Source organism: Monodon monoceros, unplaced genomic scaffold, assembly GCF_005190385.1.
Source record: "Monodon monoceros isolate NGI ecotype Baffin Bay Population unplaced genomic scaffold, NGI_Narwhal_1 Super_Scaffold_5, whole genome shotgun sequence".
Taxonomy (NCBI): domain Eukaryota; kingdom Metazoa; phylum Chordata; class Mammalia; order Artiodactyla; family Monodontidae; genus Monodon; species Monodon monoceros.
In genome coordinates, this window is record NW_021703782.1 from 95,026,513 (window position 1) to 95,043,043 (window position 16,531).

Below are 16,531 nucleotides of genomic sequence, written 5' to 3' on the forward strand. Positions count from 1 at the left end.
TAGTTCCTGGATAAATACTTCCCTTTGGAGTGGAAAGCTTCACATAAAACAAGTAACTGATAGTTCAGAGGTTCTTATGGTACAATGACATAGGGTATTAAAAAAGTGGGGGTAAATTACGCAAATAAGGATATAATAATGACAATAATGGATTCCATTATAATCATGATAATATCTAAAACGTGTACATTCTTTTTAACTTTCTAACGATGTATAATACATATATACCAACGACCATGAGAACATTATTACGTATTTTAAATATTTTCCACTAATATCTGAATCCTTGTTATGAACTTTATGTTTGAATAATGGTATCTCTAAACTGAGGTTATAGATACTGAGGCTGAGAGAGTTTAGGCAACTTGCTTAAAATAGGTGATATTGCTATTATTAGGCATATGACTTAAGACTTGATTATGTGCACTGGATGATTCCAAAGCCATTGCTCTTTAGAAAGTTGTCTTCCAGTCCCTATTTTGAGAAATGTACATATTCTATCAAATTTAATCACCACAGAAACTATGTAACAGATAGTACTCTCTATGTTTTACAAATAATGAACCCAACCTTCAGTGTGTTTAAGTAATGTTCCTAATACACTTAAGGTCTGACAGAATGGGGGTTCAAGTCCAGGTCATTTTTGTTCTCTTTTAACACACTTCCCTATTTCTCTCCATACTGCCAAGCTTGCCCACCGGCCTGCCTGTCTGCATTTGTAAATAAATAAATATTCATTGTATAATGTTTCCATCTGAGGTCCAGCCATGAGAAGGAGTAAGTCAGATGAAAGGTGGGTTCTGGGAGAAAGAATATGCAGAGACAAAGGAACACTTAGTGTGTTTGGAAACTGAAATTGCTGTGAGGAGGCTGGATCTCAAGAAGTGGTTTCAATCCTGGTTGCACAGCAGAATCACCAGGGAAGAGTTTTTTGATAACTACTGATGAGAGACTTCATCCCAGACCAACTAAATCATCATTTTTGTGCATAGGAGGGGAGGCATGTATCTATTTATTATAGTTTTGAAACATTTCCAGGTGATTTTAAGGTGTAGCCAGGTTTGAGAACACTGAATTAGAGATTAGGTCTTGATTTCATCAAGACCTGAAAGCCATGTAAATGAGTTGGATTTAATCTAAAAGTAAGTTGGAACCACTGAGAAGTTTTAAGCAGAGAAGTAACAAAATCCCATTCACATCTGAGGCTGCCACATGGAGAACTCACTGATCAACAGAGTGGCACCATTAAGAAGCCAGTTGCAAAGATGATGGTGGTAATATATATACTAGAGATGGAAGAAAAAAAAATATATGAGAATGTTAGGTGTTAGGAGTGCAAAGACTTGGGAAATAATTCTTTGTAAAAGGTGCAACAGAAAGAGGACTCAAGAATAATTCCCCACATTTTTGTCTTGTTTTTGTAATTCATTAAGTCACCATGGATAACGGAGGAGGTTTGAATAGAAATTGGTTCAGTTTTGAGCATTTTGGTTAGGAGTACTTGTGGGATATTCAGGTAGAAATATTTGAGAGGCACCAAGCACACAAGACTGAAGCCCAGGAGAGCAATCTGGCCTGGGTCTATGGAGTTAAAGTCCTTTGCAATAGGTGGTGATTGAAGCGATGTGTTTTCTGTTGTTGCTGGCAGTGCTGGTGGTTGGTTGGGTGGTTGATTGGTTTTAAGAATTTGCTTTTGGAATGAATATATGTATATGTAAAACCGAATCACTTTGCTGTACACCTGTAGAAGGGTTTATTCTGCTTTCTGCCACAGAAACAATGTTCGCTTTCTATACTGTGGATATCATGAGACATTTTGCAAAAGAATACCATAAACTGGGTTCTATGCCTGTGGCCTAGGGTTTAGCAGATAACCATTTCTGCTGGTATTTTCTAAAGTGCTCTGGGAAATGCCTGAACAATATTTGAGTAGTTGTGATTATGTGGGCAATTAATACTACTTTGACAAAAATTTAGTGAAGGGGAAGTAAAATATGTTGAAGAGATCTTAATCACACAGAATACTCTCATTTTACATATGGGGAAATTGAGTCTAATGATGGGAAGTAACGTGTCTGAGGGTGCAGAGCTGGGATCAAAGCAGGATCTGTCCGGATCCAGTGTTTTCCATTACAAAGTTCCTAAATTGGAAAAAGTGGGTCCAATGTCCTAGCACAAATGAAGGTAAAGAACAGTATACAAATGGGATTTAGCTGGTCTCAACTGGGCCAGATGATGGGCTAGGGAACACAATAAATTATTGCTATTTTAGTTAAACTATGCAGGACGCCACTTCCACTGAGAAGAGCTTTTCCTCTCATCATACAAATGTAGAGAAAAGAAGACCTCACACGCAATTACATTAGTGTTTGATGATGTCTAATACGAATTTGAAAATGGAACAATTAGATTAAATCAATAAGTGAGGCTTCCTCGCCTACTGGGTGGGACAAAGAAAGTCAGGAGGTAGAAGAAAGAAAGTCAGTGGGTGGGACTAGCTGTCCATTTCATATTGAAACACTGGACTTTTTAAACCAGTGGACCCCTTGAATTTCCTGAGAGAGGAAATAGTGCTAAAAAGGGAAGATAGCCCTTCAGCTGGAAAGAAAACATATGATTCCAGCACATTTGTTTAGTCTTTCTGCAACTCAGATAAAGCAAAAGGCTCATTAATTTAGAATTGGTGATAATCTGTACAGGGCCTATTCTGAAGTTTACCTTTGCTTTATCTGGCTAAAAGGATTTGGAAAGCAAATTAACAGTGTACACAGGATGGCAGGCAGCAATATTTAACCTCTTTGAGAGAGCAAACTTTCTCCCAATATCTGTAAAACACAATTTATACATACAGATATGACAAGCTAGTTACAGATTATTTTTATCTACTGAGTATAGCAGGACCCCGATGATTTCTACCTAGGACGCTTAGCTTAGTTTGATCCAACGCATGTGTTTCTGAAAGAAGTCAATCTGCATTGATTTTATAATTATCAAACTTTTAAAATATTGATACTAACTGGACAGGCCTTGTGTGTCACAATTAGTTCCACTTAATAACCTCTAACCTTGCTTCTATCAAGCAAGAAACACAGTGCTGTAAGCAGCGTGTGTTATAGAGCAAAGAGTAGACATGGAAACCAGAGGTCTTGGGTTCAAGTCCATGTTCATGTGTTCATTTGTGTTATGTTACCTTGCACACATTTTAGATTAGGTGGGGATTAGTCTCATTTCTAGAACCACCTTAAATGGGGATAAAGATAGCTCTGTTGTAGTACTCATAGGGTTGAATCAAAGATGAATTCTGCTAATAGATATGAAAATTCATGATGAGGCAGTATTAGAATGTAAAACGATTCCATTATTACTTTTAGCCTTATTAAAGACTGAACACTGAAGAAAAAAAAAAAAAAAAAAAAAGACCATCTTTTATAAACCAACTCATTATTTTTTTCCAGAACTGCCACTGTTTGTCAGCTCACTGCTAACATCCTAGCTGGGTTTGCACATTTCTGGCGTACTTAGCTACACTAAGCCATTACTAATCACCGCAACCTCCATTAAGAATTCCTTGAATTAAGGAGTCCTGGTACCTTTGCCTTCCTCCTGCTCTATTACCTGGGATCTTCTTCCGTGTAAAAGTTGGTCCTCTTTATTTTGTATGTGCACTTTGACGTACTTCTGCACTAGCACCCTAAGGTGCCTTTGTGAATCTCCCCTTACACGTCTGTATCCACACCAAGACCATGGACCACTTTACTTCTGCCCTATGTTTTATTCATCTCTGTGTCCAAAGGGCTTGGCATAGTAGGTACTCAACACAGGCTTAATAAACAAATAATTGAATAAATGAGAAAGATGAGGACATACAGAAAATGAGTGGGAGAGAACATTTTGTACTGGGCACAGGATCATGGTTCTAACAACTCCTCAAGTCCCATCTGAAGAAAAGTGCCCCATTCACAGTTTCTGCCACCGAGAAAGCTGCCTTTTCTACCATGTGAACCCTTGACCACAATTTACTAGATTTATGGTGGGTACCAGACCCAAGGGTAGACACATCCGTAGGTTAGCTGGACAGCAAGGATGTGCCATGGCATCTCATCTTGCCTGGTTGTAGAAGAAAGGACAGGAAGTGGCTACTCAGTCCAAAGCTGGCTGAATCAGACATAATTACCACCAACATCCAACTCCACCTTTTTTTCCCTTGGTAACACAAACTGATGTTTGTACAAGTATCAATCATTTAGGAAAGTTGACTATATCTCCTGCTCAGAAGTAAAACCTAAGCCAATCATAGTAATCTCATTCTTTTTGCCAGCATTTCATTTAGGCATGGCATGTGTCATAATTCCAGTAAATGAAATGTGAAGTCGATGTGGGAAAGTCTCCTGATGAACTTCTGGGAAAAGTTTCTTCATTCTTAAAAAGCAAAACTTAGTGTCTTCTTATACAGGATGTAGCCACGTTTGGTTGAGATGCTTAGATTGGCTACAACAAAGATCATGAGGGGGAGGTAGCCGTAGAACACACCCAGCATGCCAAGAACAGCAAAGCAGACTGAAGTAAAGAATCCAGATCCTTAGTTCTTCAAAGAGGTACTGAATTAAAGGACTCAGGAGAAGCCCTACTGCAGGACTTCATATGATTAGGCGGTAAAATTACCTTGTTGTTTAAGTCAATTGAATCAGGGTTTTCTGTTATTTGTAACCAAAGACACAGTGACAAATACAACCATCAATCCATACACAGACCAATTTTCTATGCAGCTGCCTAGTTTAAATCATGAACTGACCTTCTTAAATTCTTTTTTTTTCTTCAGAAATAGCACTTGGAATTACTGAAAGAAGAAAAATTTAAGAGAGGAGCTAAATCCCTGAGATTACTAATTAGAGAAAGAGTTTGGAGCTGCCTTAATGAGTCATGGACAAATTCAACTCTTAAGGAAGTAATAATTGTATGTAAGCAAAGGTAGCCAGCCGGTGGAAAGAGAACAATGGCCCAAAAGGTCAGAAAGACATCACAGACTGACGCTGAGCTCCCTGAAGGCAAGAGACTGATGGAGGGAGTATTAAGCCCTATAAAATACCTTGATTTTTAATGACATTTTCCCCCCATTTCCTGTACACACGAATTGCTTACCTGGAGTTAAACTGGGTCTCATTTGGCTCTTTATAATTAAAAGAACTGAACATATCTACTGAACGAACAGAAGTAAAATGACCTCATGACTGATTCTGAATTTTTTCATTTATAGCAATTAATGAAACCAAACAAAAAACCCACCTACCTGACATCCCTCTTTTCCCTACTGCACTTCTAACTAGTATTTACCCAGTTTCTGCTTAATATCCCAAGACATGGAGTGAACTCTCCCCTCTCAAGGACACATTCTACCATTATTGAATGGTACTGACTGATAAAATGCTCCCTCTGAGGTAGAAATTAAATTGATTTCCTGAATCCCTGGGATCATCTCCAAACATATAGATCAGTAGTTATCAACTAGGACTAAACTCCTTCCCATTCCCACCCCCCCTCCCACCGCCAGGGGACAATTGCTAAAGTTTAGAGACATTTTAAGCTGTCACGACTGAGGGGTTGCTACTGGCATCTGGTGGGTCGAGGCAAGGGATGCTGCTATATGTCTTGCGAGGGACAGAGCAGCCTCTCAAAATAAACAATTATCCAGCCCCTGATGTCAACAGTGCCAAAGCAGGGAAGCCCTGACCTAACGGGGTCTCAGACATAGTAAATAAATCCCTCTTTTGGAGGAGGAGACAAAAAAAAATACTGTGGTTTTGGAGCGTTTCCATTAAGCCCTTCACATTTTCTATTAGTACCACAGCACAGGTATTAATTAAATGGTCATATATAATACCTGGTCCCCAGGTCCTAAAATACAGTTGACCCTTGAACAACATGGATTTGAATTGTGTAGGTCTACATATATAACAAAAGTGTACGACAGTACTACACAATCAGCGGTCGGTTGCATCCACAGATGCAGAACTGTGGAGAGGGAAGGCCAACTGCAAATTTATATGTGGATTTTCAGCTGTGCAGAGGGTTGGTGCCTCTATTCCCCGAGTTGTTCAAGCATTAACTGTAGTTGAAAGTGAAATAGCCCTTATTTGGAGATCAATGGAGCAAACAATACTGAGGAAGAAGTACATCAGATACTTAGAGGTGCACAGTTAATGGCTTTCCATGCTTTGGAGCTAAGGCATCTGCGATGCATAGGGAGCTCTCCCAATGTGAATACATGCTGTGGCCTATGAGTAGATGCTTCGTGACTCTACTTTGGAAATGCCTGAGTCATATCCTTGGCTTTGTTCCTGCAGTGGACATCTGTTGTTTTTGTCTCCCTTCTCCCTTCTTTTGGGAATAGCACTCGATTTTCCTTTGGGAACATACTTCTCCCTATAGAGGTATTTCCTAAAATGTCTTAAAGGAACCATCAGTCAGAGGCTCATACTTTCTTGTCATGTGTTGGCAAGTGTATCAAGCTAGGCCAATCAGTCTTCATCTCCTTGGGATTTAAATCTTGAGTGAAGTAGTATGAGACTGGGAAACATTTGAAGCTGATTTATAATGAATTGGGATGGTGTCCTAAAGAGAATGCCTACCATTCCTTCTACATAGATTCCCAACTGTTTTTTGTTTCTGATCCAATTGTCCAACTAACCTCTCAATTTTACAAGTTGCCCCCACATACTTTTACCACCACCCCAGGACTAGCTTTAGTTTCTTAAACTTAATAATCCTCAATTTTTATAACCACAGAATTAGGTACTAGGAAGGGAGTCAATACATTTGGATTCTCAGGCTATGGCTGCTCTTCATTGACTATTATGGTCATGGGAAGGGTACTTTTCCTCTCTGAGTCTGTCTCCTCACCCATAAAAGAGAAATAACAGACTAGGTCATTCCTAAAGGGCCTTCTAGCTCTAAGGTCCTAAATTGCTAGTAAGTATTGGACCTTCTTTGACTAAGAAAGGCAAACGAAACCTCTAACACAGCCAGGAGGTGGTGCTCCAGTACCACGATGATACAACCACTAACTGTCCAAGTAGTGCTGCCCCTGTTGGGGATAAGGGTTTCCAAGAATCCTGCAAGGTCATTTCCACACTGTCTGGTTGATTTGGGCACGTTTTCCTCGTCTATTGCTAAACACAACTCTGTGTGCGGCTAATGTGAGAAGTCTTTGCTTGATCTCTGTTGGGATGGATAAATGTTCCTCCTCAAATATTTCCCTATTGGACAGTGGAAATATTTCTCAATATTTGGTAAGTCACAATGATGTTTGGTAGAGATGGGTGGTAGAATTATGCATGTTATCAGGTACCTCAGTGAGACAAGCAGCTCCGAATGCCATGGGCGATAAAACAAATATGGACCTTGCCTTCTGGTACCAGCTCTGCCATGTATTTGCTGTGTAACATTGGGAAAATGATATTGTATTTTCCTTCAGTTACCTCCTCTGTAAGCAGTTACATTGGATGAGATCAGTGGTTCCCAAATTTATATTTTGTCAAGAGAAAAAGAGTGGAAAAAAATCTTTCCTTAAGTAAAGTCATACATGAAATCCTCATACATAAATACTTCTCAAACCTTTTTGCATTACAAATGGCAGAAATGGAATTCAAACAAACTTGAAAGTAAAACAGGAGAAAAAAAAAGTAAAACATGTCAGATATGGGATCAAAAGCTGTCATCAGAGATCCATCACTCCACCTCTCATGTACCTGTAACTACTTGGCTTCATTCTCAGCCAGACCTTCAACGTGTGGTAGCAAGATGGTCCTAGAAGAGAGAGGGAGAGAGAACAGTTCTGCCTCCCACCCCTACTCCCTATCTCTCTCATTTTGAGAGATTCCAATGAAATGGCATATCTCTGTTGTTAAAGAGACAAGGCTGCATGCTTGCCAGTTCTATTAAAATAACACGGAGCGAGAAAGGGAATATTCCACATGGGAGACAATAAGAAGGAAGGAAGGATGGAAGGAGAGAGATTCAGTACTCAAAATGTATATAAAACTGGGATTTCTCTGACTGGGGGAGATAAAAGAACTATCTTTCCACCAGGTTATGGTGGAAGAGAAACTAAAAACCATAGGACTAGGGGTCTATAAAATTTCTTGAGACTCTGAGGGTCCAGACCTCAAAATTGAGAAAAAGGGGACACAGTTCTTTCCTCACTCTCTCTTTGTCGTGTTAAACCTGAAGTTTCCCCACTTTCTATGAGCTAGCTATTTATTTAGAAAACAAACTGATAACTTGCCATCTTTGCTTTTCTCCTTCTTCAGAATGATTTTAACCTTGTTTATAGAATGAACTTTCTTTGTACATGGGAGAAAACCCAGAGATGATTCTATTATTTAAATGATGCAATTGAGGAACATATAATTAAATAAGCCAGTTACCAAAGGATTGGTATAAAATATTATATGTGTAAGAGCCCAGTGAAATCACCTTGTCCAGCTCAATCATTTTCCATTGGAGGAGACTGAGATCCAGAAAGGAAAACCTGTCCTCCCAATGCCATGCAATAATTTAGTCCCAAAACAGGAATTAGAAGCCCAGACTGCTGTTTCCAGATCCATTATTCCCTCTAATCGGTGCTTTGGTGTGTGTTGTACATAGTGATATCTTTTTCCTAACACAGTTCTGATCATGTCACTTCTGTCCTTAATTATTTACATCATTCCCATCTTTATGGAATGGTACAAACAAACAACACTTAGCATGACATTCAAGACCCTTTTTGACGCGAGCCCTTGCTTACTTGTAGCTTTATTTCTACCACTCCTTTATGAGCTAGCACAACTGGCTTTTCCTGCCATCTCTCATACATTGTGGTATTTCTGGCTTCTGGTCTTTGCTCAGACAATCCCTCTGTCTAGAATACTATGCCTCTCCTTCTCTCTCATCTCGTAAACCTCTGCCCCTTCTCCTTCTCTAAGGCTCGGTTCATCTGTTACTCCCTTTGAAGCACCCTGTGACACACTCTCTTTCTGTAAACTTGTTGTGGGATCACTCTGTTTCCCTCATGGCATCTCATGATTATTTCTATGGTTGCTCTTACTAAGTTGAATAGAATTTTCAGTTTATTGAGTTAGCACTGTCCGTGTCATTTTGAATAAATGAATCATTTGATGTTAAGCTTTGTGAGAGACAAATCTGGGTACAAAAATGCTTTCCCAGGACCTCTGGAAATACACTAGAGCAGGCTAATGATTCTCTTTCTTGAAAGCCTGAGAAAAACTCCAGAATCCTCTACAATGTGATGTAGCCACTGCCATTTAATTGAAGTTGGTAACCAAATGGAAACTTAACTTACCATCTCCATATTTATCTAAAATAAAAGGCTTTAAAAAGGTATATTTCTTCTAAGATATCACATTCATTTGATACTGAAGTCATTGAAGATCTGGAGGCTACATCTTGGATCAATAGAAAAGAACACTGTGATTTGATAGTAATGTCTGTCAAAGCAGCAGAAGGTATGATAGTGACATATATTAGGTTCATTTGCTGACTCCACCTCAATTCAATTAAAAGATTCTCGGTCTTTTAATCCCTGTTCCACGTTTGAGGTTTAACTTTCACTGTTTGACACACCTTAAACACATCATAGTGATGGCTCACTATTGACCGTCCTTCCACAGGTAAAGCAAGCCGCAATTTACATGCACTCCCTACGTCTAACTATCATGGCACTCATTTCTCTCTTTCTGCAGAAAGTGAAATTAGACCTCCTGCAACCTAAACCTTCCATTTATCTGGCTCTCTCTGCTAAGCATCATAGTGATTTGGGTTCTCTCCTACCCGAAGTGTATATGATACTCAAGGATAAAGGAAGCAACTTTTCCATCTTTGCATCCAACTTCCTCCTCATGTAAGATAAGTTCAAACTATTTCACTTGTTCCTGTCCTTGCACCAGTACCTTAAAAATATGATCTCATTTCATCTTTACTGCAATTCTATAAAGTAAGTATGATCATCCTCACTTTCAGGAAAATGATGTTGGGATCAGATAAAATAACTGATTTACTCAAAATCAAACTGTTTATACATCCCAGAGTCGGAGTTTGAACCAAGCCATTCTAAATACAAAATGTATTTATTTTAATTCTGTTAGTAAGTATTTTCCAAATGACTAAGTGGACAAATGGATGAATGTCCAGACCTGTTTGAAATATTTTCCACCTTTGGCACAATTTATGTATCTGCCCAGAAATTTACATATTGTTCTACCTCTGTGCCCATGTCAAAGAGATGACAGATTATAATCCCACTTGGGATTTTTAAATAGGTTTAATTAGGTTTCTGTAACTAGAGGCTAAAGGGGTCCTGATTAATACATGTAAAAGAAGAGAATATATGGTACAGTTAGCTAAGAGTGGAAAGTCAGGTTAATAAAGAAAAACTCCTGGGAAAGTGCCAATGCTGAATGTAAGCTAAGTATCTGGCACCTCAAGTCATAAGGCATGTGTACTCTTCACAGTGACATAGATTAAATCCCAAAGAAATACTTGAAAATACTTCATCCAGCATTTCCCAAAGGACTTTGTTTCTTCTATAGGATGCTTTTAAGTGGTTCCATGGAAAAAATGAGTTTCACTGCTAAAGGATTTATCCGGGATTTTGATTGTTAATATGTATCATGAATCATATAGTGTTATGTGTGTTATTATATCTACCAAACTCATTTTACCACAGATTCTGTACTTACGCATCTTGAAAAGTGATGTCTTGAGGGATGTGCTCTGTGGAGTTCTGGCATAGTTTGAGTTCCTCATTTTAAAAGTGGGGGATCAGAGGCTCAGAGAATTTGAGTCACTTGCTTGTGGTATATAGGAGCAGAACTTGAGGACTGTTGCTGAGTTTCTAGTCCAAAGTTTTATTATTCTCCATCTGGCTGAAGTGTGGTCACTGTTAAACCAAGTAAACAAGGACTTGATTACTTAGGCTGAATTGGCTCTAATGCTGTGACAGTCTATGTAAGCAAAGCAAAATCTAAGCCTGTAAATGCCTTAAGTTTATGAAATAAAATGCTAAGGCCCTCAATTACAAATAGTCAACTAGGTGCTAAGCTATAGTCAATCAATAATTCCTTTACTGGGCTTCCCTGGTGGCGCAGTGGTTGAGAGTCCGCCTGCCGATGCAGGGGACGCGGGTTCGTGCCCCGGTCCGGGAAGATCCCACATGCCGCGGAGCGGCTGGGCCCGTGAGCCATGGCCGCTGAGCCTACGTGTCCGGAGCCTGTGCTCCGCAACGGGAGAGGCCACAACAGTGAGAGGCCCGCGTACCGCAAAAAAAAAAAAAAAAAAAAGAAAACAAAATTCCTTTACTTCACTTCTGCCTTTTCTCTATAAATGTCTCTCCCCAGCTCCTGTTGGTGGAGCGTTCCTAACTACTTCTGATTTGGAGCTGCCCAATTCGACTTGCCTTTTGCTCCAATAAACTCTGAAAATTTTAATGTGCACCAGTTTATCTTTTAACAGTCCTAGTGATGGAAGAAGGAACCAAAAGAGACTCCGAAGAGGCCCCAGGAGCAATGAGCAACAAGGCGTAGGTACCTGCTGAGCTCCTTGAACTCACTGCTTCCTTGACGCCTCTGGAGGTGGTGGGTAAGTTTCTCTCAGATCCTGAATCCTAGCTCCACAGCTTATCATCATGAACTTTTAGACTTTATTTGTGCTTTTATTTATTTTTTTTCTGGACAGAGTCCAGAAACCACTGGAGTTAGACTGGGTCCAACTTAAAAACCAGACCAGGCCTGCGGTCGGAGTGGTTCCAACTTAGAAACCTGGCTGGGTCTGGGGTTAGACTGGGTCAAACTTAGAAACTGGACCGGATCTGAATTAAATTTGACTGGGTCCAGTGTGAAGGTTCAGGTGAATAAAATTTTGTTTTAAGGCTAACCTTAAATGGGTTATCCTTACCAAAGATACTCAAAGTACAGTGGCCACAGAGAAGAACTTTTTTTTTTTGCGGTACGCGGGACTCTCACTGTTGTGGCCTCCCCTGTTGCGGAGCACAGGCTCCAGACGCGCAGGCTCAGCGGCCATGGCTCACGGGCCCAGCCGCTCCGCGGCATGTGGGATCTTCCCGGACCGGGGCACGAACCCGTGTCCCCTGCATCGGCAGGCGGACTCTCAACCACTGCACCATCAGGGAAGCCCGAGAAGAACTTTTAATAGTCTTAGATAAGCTTATCCATTTACAAGGTGCCCTAGAGAAAAAGGTGTCTCAGCTAGGCACTCACTATAAAGGGTAGGGAAGAAGTATGTTGCTTCCTCTATAGTTTCTGGTGACCAGGATGACATCCACTGGGATACCCCACTTGCCCTGGAGCCTGCAGATGGCATCCTGGAAAGCTTGGCAGAAGTTGGAAAAGAATTCTTACCAAAGCCTGGTTGAGAGAGGAGGGGAGAATTTCACATTGGCAGGGAAAAAAAAAGAAAAGAAGAAAAAGAAGAAAGAAAACAAAAAACAAACAAAACAAAAACAAAAACTACATTAGTTATATATCCTTTTATTTTCAAGGACAGCTACTGCCTTCTTGTTTGTCTCATTTTGTGTCCTGAGAGCTTGGCTTGGCAACTGTCATGGTGTTGGCCCCCAAAGTATTGCCAAACAGAAATATGGGTTGTACCTCACTTGTGGCTAAATATGGCTGGATTGTATGGTGTGGTTTGGTATGTCTTTATGGTGTGTCTACTTAAAAGTATTTTCCAAAATATTTTCGGTAACTTAAAACTCTAAAGTTATACTGAGATAAGTTAAATAATGAGTATTCACTGAATATCTAGATTACTTCCAAATAAGATAAAAAACTGAGACATTAATTAGTGAAAATAGTTTTATCCACTTTAGGTTTCCTTTTACATAGAAACTTAAGATATTTGGATCTATTCGTAAAAATGTTTTGTGCCACATTGAAAAATTTCCTATGAGGAAGAATATACTTCTAGAAATAGTGAAATATATTCATAATTTGCCAATCCACAGAATGCTAGTGTAGCAGATAGCCCACAATTGCTTACTTCTTAGTTTTCACTAGGAATAAAGGATTCTAATGGTTAAGAATTCTAATCAATATATGTAAGTTAATTAAAGTGATTTAGAAATAATAAGGGTGAAAGGAAACAACCATGTATGAAAAGTAGGTGGGGAAACTAGAATGACCAGCTGTTCCAGAATGAGAGAGAGAGAAAAAACACAGGACAAAACCTGAATGGAGAAAAAAAGCTGTAGAAGATTTGTGAAAAAGGAGGGTTTTTTTTTTTTTTTTGGTTTGTTTGTTTGTGGGCTCAAGCTGACTAAAATTGGAATGGGTTTATTTAAGTTTTTGAAGAATGAGTTTTACTATCAAAAGTATACTGGTGCAAAAATCAGAATTTGATTTTCTCTCCGTTAAAATGACAACGTGCCTTTGGACTATCGGTCTTCTCTTGATAAGAGATTATGAAAGGTTTTTTTGTTTGTTTTTGTTTTTGTATTTACCTTTTGGGTAATCGACCCAGAAAGCAAAGATTTTGTGTCTTATCAAAATAATATATTGTGCTTCATGTTGTCATTATCAGGTGTTTGATTATTTAAGAAAGCCCAGTCTTCTCAATATTAGAAGAGGTAAGTTTTATTCACAGCTGTGTAACCTTCTGTTATTTGTCTTTAACATCTTCTGTTGTCATAGTTAAATAGATAAATATCATTTCATAATTATCTGAGATGTTACTTAGTCAAATGTTCAAACCTTCTGACATTTGACAACTTCCCCAAATCAAATTCTAAACAGAAATTTTTTTTTTTTTTAACCTCAAAAGAACTTTGAGATTTCCCAGAGAGCTCCTGGAAAATCTCAAAGGTTTTGTCTCTCCCCTTATAAAAGAGAGATGTTAAAATAATTAGGTTTATTTGGAACATTAAATTACATGGGAAGCACTGTTAAATAAGAAGTGATGATTAACTTTCTTGGGTTATATGTGCATAGATGTATGTTACTAATATAGGTATTCCAGAAATTGTTTCAAGTTTCTAGAAATCTGTCAATACTCTCATTGTCCTATTATTATCTTAAATTATCATATGTCATGAAAATAAGTACATTTTCTTATCAAAAGAATTCTCATCAGATCTTTAACCATGACCATTTTTAAGTCTTTTATTTAATTAACTAATTAATTATTTATTTATTGCCACAGCCTGCAGCATGTGGGATCTTAGTTCCCCAAGCAGGGATTGAAACTGTGCCCCCTGCATTGGAAGCTCAGATTCTTAACCACTGGACTGCCAGGGAAGTCCCTGAAAGTTTTTTTTTGTCATTTATAGACAGTTATCATTTTACTCTGATACTTTTGCAAAGGTGCTTCATCTTCAGAGAGATTCATGGAAAGGACTCTGACAGGTACTCTAGAATACAGGTTGCTGACAATTTTAAGATCATAAAAACTGAACTAAAAAAAAAAAAAAACTGAACTGCCTAGTAATTTCCAGAAATAATGAAAAAACTGGATTCAAGCAGAATAAGAATTAAAAATATGGGATTGAATACATTTATGAGAATGATTATCATTTTTTGCACAACCTTTTCTTGAAACATTGCTGGTTCCTTAATGTTTTATTTTTCCAGATTTAAGGAAAGCTTTTTCTCTTAAGCTATCTATGACTTACAATAATTTTGTAAAGTATATCTCTATAAATAGAATTGAAACATTTACTTTTTCTCCCTACCTGATCCTTCTAGAATTCAGAAACTTGTTGAGTAGTCTTATTTTCATGGCAATATAGTTATTCACATAAGTTCAATAAGAATCTGTTCTCCTTATAACAGGACACAATTGGAAACATGGTTATATTAACAAGGCTTTGACTGGAATGTCACATTTGAGAATATGCGTAAAATCATATATGACCAGACAGTCTTAAGGAGCTAAGACTGACTTTATAAAGCCAATAGAAGCCCCTTGGAAAGACTGGCCTGGTATCTTGCTTACATGGTTCTCAGTAGCCTTACCAGGTGAATAAGGAAGGTCACTTCCTGGCATGCCCAGGAACCTCAGGATATCCTGGGAAACACAAGAAGAGAGAAATTTACCCAAATATATAGGTATTCCAGGCAAATTCTGATGGTGGTTCTTGTCGTGGCTTCTTAGCCTGCAGTGACTTTTAAAATCTATTAATTTAAAATTCCTTATGAAAAATTCCAGTGAAGCAGATTTTAAAAGGACCTGTATGAATAATCACTATTCTTGCTTCACTTATGTAAAAAATCAGGCCAAGTTTAATAGCACTAGACTTATTTTGCAAACAAATTAGTCTTACTGTGATTTATTATTATTTTATTTATTTATTTATTTTTTTGCGGTACACGGGCCTCTCACTGTTGTGGCCTCTCCCGTCGCGGAGCACAGGCTCCGGACGCGCAGGCTCCATGGCCTGTGGGATCTTCCCGGACCAGGGCACGAACCCGTGTCCCCTGCATCGGCAGGCAGACTCTCAACCACTGCGCCACCAGGGAAGCCCCGTGATTATTTTTGATAGAAATGAGAGTGACTGTTTTAACAGAAAATTATAACACAACCTTATGGATATTAGATCATAGTCGTGTTCATTGCCTTTGAGGCTTTGTTACATATCTGTAAACCAAACTGAATCCTGAAATCTTCTAGTTTCCTCAAACATCTAGCTACAACTCTCCAAACTAATGTTTCCAATTTCCCCCAAATTCTCTGATACGGAATCACTAAGAGTGACGGCTGCCTTTGCATCTCCTTGGAAGGGATTGTACCAAGTCCTTCTCACTACCCAGATAGAAGCCAAACTTCAGGGATTTTACACTTGGGTACACATCCCCCAATTCAAAAGGGCTCCTCTAGACTCTTAGAACAGCCACTGGAGATCTAAAATTAAGATTGACTCAGGAGGTTCTTTCCCCAAAGACAGCATCTTGTGGTGGACAGCTCTCCTAGGATCATGGGTCAAGATCTTCATCTCCAATATGAAAGCTTTATTCCCTTTGCCTCTTTGCTACTTGCTTTTTCTCTCTGTTAATGCAACAACTATTGTTGAAACTACTGCTGAGGCCATTGCTGTACAACAAAAGTCCCTAACTTTTCTGGCTGAGGTGGTTTTAGATAATAGAATTGCTTTAGTTTACTTATTGGCTGAACAAGGAAGCGTATGAGACATAGAAAATACTTCCTGCTGTAACTGGATCAGCACCTGTGGTATTGTAGCAAATACAAGAAATTAACAACTTACTCGGGTAAAACAGGTTGATGTGACTTCAGGTACATTCTTTATTTATTTGGTACCAACTGATTTGGTTATTGGGGGCCCTGCCTAAAGAATATACTTCAGTCTTGAGGTATTACCCTGCTAAGAGTTACCACTGTAGTCTCCCTGGTGTGCTATGTTCTCTCAAGGGTATTAAATTCATGATCACAGCCACACCAGTATATCAGATGGTCTCACTGTGCTTGGAGAAACAGAAACAAGATGAACAATGAGAATAACAGCAAA